We start from the raw sequence: 11242 nt of genomic DNA on the forward strand, positions 1-11242 counted from the left end.
CCTGTTCTGTTAAAGTGTATTCTGTCTGGTAAGGAGGCGTTGATTAATTTTCAATAACAGCAGCTCGGACAGTGGTGTTATATCAATGCACTTGTTCTATTACATTACCGTTTCCATAGTAACAGCTGTATCACATGGAAGAGTGTACAGTTGGTTACAGAAGGTTTTTTGTAAGATGTTTATTTAAACATTGCAGAAGGAGTCTCCAGTGTCAGAGCTAATGCTGCAACTATAAGATTTCCAACATTAGGATTGTGGTTTCTCATTAACAAGACAGGAAAATAATCACACAGGAATGGTTTTCACTTTCTAATGGTAATGTCGACTCTAAAGCTTTTTTTCTCTTGGAGGAGGGGAGGAGTGTAAGGATTTCTTGAATTTTGGTAGAACCCTTTTGTCTACTCAGTGCTCTGCCTGTATTCTGCTGTCCCGCCTGGCCAGGGATCCCCTCAATGAAACACACAAGTCAGTGCTCAGTGTGATGTTCAAAGTTTATTGTGGGAGACAGGAGTGTATATACGCACTCACAAAGAACCAAAAACACGTGGGTGCAGGAGCGTTCACATCTGGTCTGGAATGTTTATAAAAGATAAAGTGAAGAAAAACAGAAACTTGGGTGGGCTTTCCCGGTTTTCCCGGTGGGCCGCTAGCCAGTGTGGGCCGGCCCAGTCAGTAAGCAAATATATAAAAAATGATGAAAACCATAATATTGCATCTTTTTCCTACTCATATTGATAAGTGCGTCGATCGAACGGGCGCCGCCAACAAAGAGCGTGTTGTCAATATTAATTAGACACCTTCACTTTTATTTTACGGAGGGAGAGATATTGATCCTTTCTCGATGCAGCAAATTTCTTTGAGCAAATTAATAGTTTTAATGAATGAAAAAGAGGAAGAAGAAAAGGTGGAGCTTAAAATTACATGAAAATTAAAAAAAAGCTTTAGAGGTAAATGCTGTGAAATGCTTTAAATGAACAGATCCTGGATCATTAAAGTGGAGATTCATTTTTAAAACCACTTACTAGTATAAAAATATAACACAAACAAAAACGAAAATAAAAAAGTATCACTGAACATATTTTGGGTCATATTTGTAAAACAAAGAAACAAAGGAAAGAACAATAAGTTCATTAATCAAATTGTTCAGATCAGTGTAAAGTTAGTAAGTGCCATAATGCCACCTGGCACAGTTTCATCCCAGTGGAACAATCTGACTACATGTGCAGTGCCATGAAAAAGTATTTGCCCCTCTCCTCTTTTTTTTTTGCATATTTGTTACACTTGTATGGGTGGAATTTCACCTAAACACTTTGTGAGAAAAAGACAAATTAACCTTTTTTTTGTGAGATATTATGAACATTTCGCAGGGGGTATCATCGTGATGCAGTGTAAGATACACCACTCATCAGTGTGAGATACACCACTCATCAGTGTGAGATACACCACTCATCAGTGTAAGCTGTAAGTGCAGCAGGTCAGTGATGATGACCCAGTGCCTGCTGAAAATGACCAACACCAACCCCCTGATCTACCAGAGCCGAGTGAAAAGGATGGCAATCAAACTGAACAGGTAATCTGGAATAAAATCAGGAGCAGCATTAACTCGTACTAACTCTTCTTAACTCGTGCTAGTTATTATTATGGTAGTCAATATTAATTCAAAATAATGTTTCTCAGCATTGACTCCAAAATAATTAAAATAAGTAACTAGTTTACTAGTGTGAGCTAATGCTGCTCCTGATTTTATTTCAGCTTACCTGTTCAGTTTTATTGCCATTCCTTTTACATATAATATAAATATAATTATATATAGATAAAATATTGTCTTTATAGATTTATATGTTTTGTCTTGATGTTTCCTTTGTTTTACTAATATGACCCAGTATAGGTATAAGGATTAATTTCTGTATTGTGTTGTATTTTTATACTTGTAACTGGTGTTGAAAATGTATCTCTACATTAATGAGCCAATGTATTATGATGTGGGCTGCTGTGGGTCAGGACGTCCAGGGCCACTTTTTGGTCCCAGTCCGCCCCTGTTGGTGTCTTTTGGTTTCAGGAATAGTACTGTAGTTCTGAGCAGAACCCTAGAATGATTTCCAAACATAAGAAAGCAAGTTAGAATATTTGGAACATTTAATTATCTGATTTCTGAAGTTAAAGACCATTTTAAAAAGTGTATAAAAGTACTAAAGTATATAACAAGTAATAGTTTTGTGTTTGTAATACACACATAGCCAGCTCTTTAACGTTTCATTTTGCAGAATATTCTAAAGTTGCACAATAAAGGTATTTAAAGCTGCATAATATTAAAAGGTTTTGTGAAGAACACTACAACATGGATTTGCACTCAGTTCAGTTGGAATTGTTTTGAAAGATAAACACAGTTAATTTTCTTAATGAGCCCTAAAGGTTCTTAGATTCTACAACATTTCTCTAGCTAGACTATTTAAATGCCATGTTTCAAACCTGTAGACCCTTGATCTGTGTATACAAAACACAAATGTAAATAATGTGCAACAAAATATAAAAAAAATAATGTCTAAATATAATTACATCCTGATTTCTCTGATTTCCCATAATTCCACACACAGCTGTACAAGGTAATGAGCAAAACAAGAGGATATGAATAAGGCATTACCATTTAAAGGCGTTGCTTCTTAATTAAGATCCCGCCTGATGGAATTCAAGGGCCTCGTTCTAACCACTCTAAACACTCTCCAGTCCACTTCAGTCTGGCCAGGTCATCTTCAGCTACATTTCTGTCACCAGACACTGAAGCACATAAAACAAAACAATTAAATTAATGGATTTAGCCATGACTGTTATTCTGTAACTGGAGACTCCTTTAAATTTTGTTACTGAGATCTTTACAGTATTAATGTTTTTTTTATTTTTAATAACAGTTGAGTTTGTTTAGTCTTTACTATACTAAAAATCCCTGTGAAGTAGCTAGGGTTACTACCATACTAATGCTAACAATGCTTCTGTAGCTAATACGTAATAAATTCATTAATAAAAAAATCATCTAACCCCTTCTGTAAAATGTCAACAGTAAAGGTATTCCAGGGGTTTCAGAATGTCTGGAGCAAATCCAAATCCAACTTGCCAAGGTTGAGAAGAGCGATCTGCATGTTGTCATCCTCCACCTGGCAAATGCGTTTGGCTCAGGTCCCCACAGCACATTTGGACGGCCTTCAACAGTTTTGATCAAGATCTATTTCCAAGATCTGCGATTCTGCTTTACAATACCTGACTTTATCACCACATGGCAGAGACTTGAAATAGGGGACATGGCGGGTTGCACATTTATTGTCCACTAGTTTTCACCATGGCAATGGAAGCAATCACACTGGAGTTGAATTTAAATTCCAAAGTGCAGACTTTTAGCTTTAATGTGAGACAACTAACTCGGGTAAACGATGTAGAAATTACTGCACTTCCATACGGCTCCTCCCTTCTTAAGAAACCAAAAGGAATTGGACAGTTGAATGCTCAGCCATTTGATGAGCAGTAGTGTTTTAGATATTAGGGTTAGTAAAATCAAGTAAGTCTTAAAAAGGCAGAACACAGATATGAACACCAAAAGGCCACTGAAAAAACAACTCTGGTGGACAACAGAAGAACAACTACAACGTTATTTGGTTGTTAGCATGGTCCATGAGGGGAAAAACACAAATTAACAAAAAGAAGAGTCAGGCTGTTCCTGTATGGGATTTACCACTCTGCTGACTATTGTGGCTTGTTTTCAATTTCGATAATTACGGCTTACAGCTCATGAAAATCAGAAATCCAGTATCTTCAAATTGAATATTTGCTAAGATCAATCAAAAGATTATTTACAATATAGAAATGTCTACCTTTTAAAAAGCATGCTCATTAACACACTCAACACTTGGTCAGGGATACTTTAGCATAAATTCAAATCTGAATGGCCTGAATCACATTCAAAACACAGCAGAACGCGCTTTTCTAAATAGCATTTAGCAAAAGTCTAAATGCTATTTATTTTCAATATTTAAGTTTGACTCCAGTATACTGAGGTGAACAACAATAAATAATCAATAAATCTGTCAAAATGTTAATGGATTTTCCTTTTTAAAACATTTAAAATATCGAATTAGCTAGTCTGAGCGTTATCTACACTACCTGATGATGAATATGTAGTGCAATACGTCACAGAGGCGTTTCCAGAGGATTGGTTCTTGCCAACGTGTCATGCAGCAGTGGTTAATATGTCACAAAACTCTCGACTCTCATTAATAGGTATAATAATGTTAATATGTATGTGGAGCTGATACACACACTGAGCTTGGGGTCTCTTCAGAAGACTAAGCTGTAGAGTAGAGTGCATGCCAGCAGGACCGTTAACAGACCGTCTGCTCGTCTCTTGCCGGAACTCCCTGTTGTTTTTCGTCCCTCTGTTGGACACGAACACAAGCCATTTTAAATAACTTGCTCACAGTTCGTGAATAAAAAACCCTTTATCATTTATGACCATGGAGAGAAAAAAACAAGAAAAATTATAATAAAAAATACATCTGAATTGGTTGAACAACTTGCCAGGGATTTGACTCATGAACTGAAGAATGATAGAAGAGAAATGAGACACAAAAAAATCTGATTTAGAAATAGACTGGTTAGTTGATTTGTGTGACACTTCAGAAGTTTTCCAAAAAATATGTCCTTCATTAGACAATCAGATTGCAGCAACAGAGCATCAACTTTCTTTTGTTCCACATTCAAGTCCCGTAGGTGATGTACTATATATATATGTACTGTAGATATGTAAATTTGATGTATATGCATGGTATACGGTCTTATGCAATAGTTTAGACACCCCTTGATAAATAACAGATTTTGGTGATTTTTCTATTGAAAAGATGTTAACACAGTCTTCTCTTGGAAATGGAAAAAATCCACAATATTTTCAGCAAACATTGATCCATAGTTACTTCTTGTGCCATAAATTGAACAAAGATAAAAATTAAAACCATATTATGGCACTGTGCAAAAGTCTGGGCACCCTAAGAGTTCCAAAGTCTCAGATTCTTTTTACAAGGTTTCAGACCATAATCAGCTCATTAGGTCTGATGTATGGCAACAGCTGTCATTAGTAAATGCCAATTTCAAAGCTTTACAAATACTTTGACTCTTTAAACCTTGTGCACACGCGTGCAGACACTCAATAACCATGGGTTCCTCTAAGCAGCTGTGTAAGACTCTGAAAATGAACCTTATTGATGCCCACAATGTAGAAGAAGGTTAGAAGAAGAAAGCAAAGCGTTGTCAGCCTGCAGTTTCCATAGTGAGAAATGTAATTAAGAGATGGCAGTTCAGGGAACTGTGGAGGTCAAGATGAGACCTGGAAGACCAAAAAAAACTCTCAGAGAGAACTGCTCATATGCTGGTCAGAAAGAAAAATCAAAACCCTAATTTGACTGCAAAAAAACTGCATTTGCATCTGCAAACCAGCCTGATGCATTTTGGAAACAAGTGCTGTGGATGTTAAAATGGAACTCTTTGGCCACATGGAACTTTTTGGAGAAAAAAAGGAGCAGCATTTCATGAAAAGAACACCATGCCAACTATAAAGCATGGGGATGGATCTACTTTAATGGATTTACCACTAAATACCAGCAAATTCTGGAAGTTGAAGGTGAAAAGAGAATGGCTTCTACAACAGGACAACGATCTTAAACATACCTAGAAATCCACTACGGAATACCTCAAGAGACGCAAGCTGAAGGTTTTGGAATGGCCATTACAGTCTTCTGATTTAAACATAATTGAAAATTTGTGGGTAGATCTTAAAAACGCTGTGCATGCAAGACGACCAAAGAATATTACAGAACTAGAAGCCTTTTTCACCTCAGAAATATTGCCAAGATAAGAAATATACTGTTGCTAAACGATGCAGAAAAACTAGTTCATGCTTTTATCACCTCTAGGTTGGACTACTGTAATGCCTTACTGTCTGTTTGTACAACTAGGTGCATAAACAAGCTTCAGCTAGTCCAGAGTGCAGCGGCAAGAGTCCTCACTAGAACCAGAAGATACTAGCACATCACCCCTATCTTATCTTCACTGCATTGGCTCCCTTTAAATTTTCACATTTATTTTAAAAAAACTACTATTGACGTATAAAGCATTTAATGGTCTCGCGCCCAGTATCTAAGTGAACTGCTAGTGTCTTATGATTCGCCACGCCTACTTCGATCAAAGGATGCAGGCTGCTTGTCAGTACCGCGTATTATAAAAACTACAGCAGGGGGCGGAACTTTCTCTTACTAATCCCAAAGGTTATGGAATAGTCTTTAATTAATGTTCAGGACTCTGACACAGTCTCAGTGTTTAAGTCCAGGCTAAAAAAACTATTTATTTATCCAAGAATTTTTGTAAATAGATTTGCTTTTAGTTATGATGTCATAGTTAGTCCTGCCAGAGTTCCTGCTTGCACTCTGCACTAAATATACATTCAATTTTTACATTGGGTGACCATATTTAACTGTTATCTCTCCATCTCTTATGCTCTGTCTCTTCTCCTCTCTCTCTTCCTATTATCCTCCCCCTGTCTCTGTCTGTCGAGCTATACATGTCTCTCCTGAACTGCCAGTGATCCAAACCCCCTCTGGACCCTGGACCTGTCTGACTCTTCCTGGTGTCCTGCTTCTGGTTGGAGATCTCGTTGAATGGACGCCCAGTGTGGTCTGTCTGAAATGCTTGTGGTGACTGGGAACGGTCCTGTCCTCAGCTGATACAGACAGCTGTTCTCTTAGGACTCATGACTGCAGTTGCTTGATAGTTCAGGACTGGAGTTTCCAAAGTCTACCTCAGCCTCCAATGACGAACGGGGATCCATATTAACTTAAACACATCTCCTGTTATACTGAACTTCCAGTCTCACACAGTATGATGCAGATCAATCCCTGCTATTCATTATCACCCGAATGAGGATAAGTTGAGTCTGGTTCCTCTCAAGGTTTCTTCCTACTGCCTTCTCAGGGAGTTTTTCCTTGCCACTGTCGCCGTCGTCCTCAGCTTGTTCATCAGAGACAATCTTATCCTTTTAATTCATACACAATCACATTTCATACAAACTTTCATACAATTCTTTTGATTCTCTTAAGCTGCTTTGTGACAATGTCAATTGTTAAAAGTGATATACAAATAAAATTAAATTGAACTTAAAGAGAGTCACACACATAAAACGTCCAAAGAATATGATCAAGCTAAAGCCGTTCTGCCAGAAAAAAATGGGCTCCTAAACTATTTCCATACTTGGTCTGATCCAGAGCTACAGAAAGCACTTGGTTGAGGTTATTGCTGCCAAGGGGACGGGGTCAACCAGTTATTAATTCCAAGGGTTCACTTACTTTTTCCACTATCATTTTGAGGGTTGATTGAGTGTGTTTAATAAAGACATCAGGATCAGATTTTTTTTGTATTATTTTAAGCACATTAAATTTGTCAAGTACAGTGGAACCTTGGATTGCAAGCATAAATTGATCCGGAAGCATGCTTGTATATCAAAACCCTCGTATATGAAAGTGAATTTCCCCATAAGAAATGAAGGAAACTCTGCTGATTTGTTCCACAATCCAATAAAAATAATTTACACAAAATATAAACTGAAAATAAAACTGCACTTTCCCTTTGAAAAAAGTAAAAACAAATCCAGACAGATATGTGTTTCCTGATCTGGACGAGAGGTGGAATGACTCCCTCCCCCTTCCCTAATCTCGTTTTACAGAGTAGCCCTTCCTCCTCTCTTATTTGAGGGAGCAACTGTGTGGGACGACTTTCACGCATACTCACATTAATAGAAACACTGCTGTATCTAAAAACTTCTTTAACAAAATATCTTTTCAATAACACTCGAGGGCACACACACACACTAATGGAATCACTGCTGTAAAGTAAAAATATTACAAATTGTGCTGCACATTATCTTTGAAAAGAACCGTGACAGCACAGTGTTTCCGTTATTGTGTGTGAATGCGGGAGGAGGTGGGAGGGGACTAATGACACGCACATGTGCGAACACACTAATGGAATCACTGCTTTCTTACAGAGAGAGAAACTGGATCTTTAACAAGGAACTTCTCTAATGACACTTGCTTTTGCTTTAATGGACGATTTTCAAACACACGTACAAACATAAAAAAAAAAATGCTTTACTCATGCACACACTTGCTCACAGTGTTATAGTAAACAGTAACTATGCGAGTGGCGCACGGATGGAGACCAAACATGGGAGACAATTACAGAAAATTCCGCAGCGTGAGAAGAAGGAGGGAACCTTAGGCTCAATTGTGATCAGGTGACGCTCTGCATCAAAAGAAGAAGCTCATGTGTGCGACGTGATACTCGATAATACTCGGTTATCAAGACTTGCTCGTTTATCAAAGTCATAATTTATTAAAAACTGTTGCACGTCCTGTGGAACACTCGCAAACCGGGTTACTCGCAATCCGAGGTTTGACTGTACTAACATGACTTATATGAAGATCAGACCACATTTTATGACAAATTTATGCAGAAAATCATGAAATTTTAAAAGGTTCACGTACCTTTTTCTTCCCACTGTATGTGTAAATGTCTGTAGCAAATCATCTTTTTTGTATAATGACTGAATCATGTTAATTGTCATGGCAAAAACCTTGTCTATAGAAAAATGTTCATGCTTAAGTTTAGGAACACCAACCATACACACCTGTGACAGTTAGTTCTACTTCCACTGCCCTGTATGTGGACTTGCAGGTGTACGTTTCTTCATCAGACTTCATCACGTTACTCAACATGATGGAGAAATTCCCCTTTTCAATTTCTGATGAGGAAATGTTTACTCTGCCTCTGAAGGCTGGATTCTGTTCATCACAATCAGCTTTACCACCAATGATGTCACACACACTTTGAGCTTTGTATTGCCAATTCACCTCCACTGGCTTCTGTGTAATCGAACACGGTAACATCACTGTTTGTCCGATAACACCTTCAACACAACACTCTGCACCAACACTAAAAGACCAAAAATAAATAATATAAAAACAAATGTGTGCATCAGAGTACATCAACAATATATAGCAGACCTTCATGCACTTTTCCAGTATGCCTAAATTTACATTATTTGCTCGAGCCATTTTAGCTTGAAGCGGAAGGAGATCAAATGTAAATACTTTTACAAAACTGTTCCACTAAATACCAGCAAATTCTACACCATATAATACACAAAGATATACAGAAATATTACAGAACTAGAAGACTTTTGCAAGGAAGAATTTTTAGCTTTGTTCAATTTATGAAATAAAAAGTAACTATGCATCAATGTTTGCTAAAAAATATTTTGCATTTTTTCCATTTCCAAGAGAGACTGTGTTAACATCATTTTAATTAAAAAAATCACCAGAATCTGTTATTAGCCTAGACTTTTGCATAAGACTGTATACCAGGGCTTCTCAAACTTATTATTCAAAGGTCTGAATCTAATTTTTATTTAAGGTCAAAGGTCCGGAATGGTTGTTGATAAGCAAATGACTTGCTCACAAGTTACAAGCAACGTACATTCACATTTAAGGCGTCTGAGACAAAATACATTCAAACACAGTGGGGAAAAAACACCACTATTTGACTGTTTGTATCAGATACTTAAACTACAGCAACTTTGACTTTAAAGCAACTTGCATTAACGCATGTCAGAGAGATTTAAAATGCGGCAAATAAGTTATGTGCAAAAAAAATGGCACTGCCTGCAAATTTTTGCTTGTGTAAGAAGAGTTTAGTCCTGATCCTGCAAGTTCTCATTACATTGTGTGTGTGTGTGTGTGTGTGTTGGGGGAATGTTCTTACTTCCACTTTCTCTAATAATAGCTAAGGTTTTTACTAGTTTTTTTGCAAGCGTTTAAGTGATGTCCCATACAGTAACTCTCATGCATGATGTTTGTATGAACCACATTTTTCTACCCTGTTAGGATAGTGCTGAACAATCAACTCTGAACCATCATTGTGTTTCAGAAACATCTTTTTTACAAACACAGGATAAATTTTCCCAAATGTCTGTGTAAGAAATGTTGACGTTAAAACACATTAAATCACTGAAGAAATTATCCAATCTAAGTGAAATTGCTCATTTAAATCCTGCCTCTGCCAGGAGGTTAAAACTTTTGAATTTTGACCTAAACTTAATTCTTGATGATTAAAGAAAGACAAACTTGATGCTTTGTGGTGACCTGTTCAGTCTCTGGATTGGAGCCGTACAGGGAAACCTGTGGTCTGAAATCACAAGCAGCCTCCTGATGCACAAACCAGAGATTACAAAGGAGCTGATAATGGAGGTGTGGAGCAAGATCCTCTAGAAACATCTTTAACAGTGTTAAACATTACAGAGACTGGCCCAGGAGAGGAGTCACTATGAAGTAATTGTAGAAATGCTTATCAAGTTGAAATCTGAGCCTGTACAAAACAAAACAAAACAAAAAACTTTCTTCTAAATTTCTAACTGATGTATTTTTAGTTTTTTTATTTTTATTAATTTGTGTTTATTTTAATAAGGGAATTTGTAATCGACACTGAAAATACACACATTTTCAATAAAAGGACTAATAAATACTACAGGGGCAAGGAAAAGTATGTGAGCCTTTTGGAATTTCATGGTTTTCTGCATTAATTTGTCATAAACGGTGATCTGATCTTCATCTAAGTCAAGAGTATTAACAAATATAATGTGTCTAAAATAATACCAAGAAAAAATATTTCACATCTTTATTGAAAACATTAATAAGAACCTCATAGTGCTAGTGGAAAAAGTGTGTGAATCCTTTAATTAATGAAAAAAAAAAGCTAACTGAAGTCAGGAGTTAGCATATCTTTTTAAGTATTCTTAAGAAAATTACTCTGTGGACTCTTTGACTGATAAAAACAACTCAAACGTTTTGAGATTGCTTTGCACAAAAATAATACAGTAATGTGAGCCATGCCTCACCTAAAAGAGCTTTTAGAGGATCAGAGGGATAATTGTGAATTTTCATAAAGCTGGAAAGGGTAACAAAGTGATTTCAAAGACTTCAATTCAATTTATTTTATTTGTATAGCGCCTTAAAAAATTGTTATTGTCGCAAAGCAGCTTTACACATTTAAAAGAATTATTTAAGTTTGTATGAAATGTGAATGTGTATGAGTCAAAATGGTCAGATAGTCCCTGATAAGCAAGCGGAATTTATAAAGAAAAAAACGATATAAATTC

The 11242-nt window shown here is 36.7% G+C and overlaps 1 long non-coding RNA gene across 1 annotated transcript; it reads right to left on the minus strand.

Moving 5' to 3' along the window:
- Positions 1-473: 473 nt before the first annotated feature.
- On the minus strand, positions 474-10568 carry LOC128518893 (uncharacterized). Its single transcript, XR_008357785.1, has 4 exons — positions 10230-10568; positions 3034-4421; positions 2642-2775; positions 474-2087 (listed from the first exon to the last, which is right to left on the minus strand). It is a non-coding gene; the product is annotated as an uncharacterized LOC128518893 (long non-coding RNA).
- Positions 10569-11242: the final 674 nt, after the last annotated feature.

Source organism: Clarias gariepinus, chromosome 3 (genome assembly GCF_024256425.1).
Source record: "Clarias gariepinus isolate MV-2021 ecotype Netherlands chromosome 3, CGAR_prim_01v2, whole genome shotgun sequence".
Classification (NCBI taxonomy): domain Eukaryota; kingdom Metazoa; phylum Chordata; class Actinopteri; order Siluriformes; family Clariidae; genus Clarias; species Clarias gariepinus.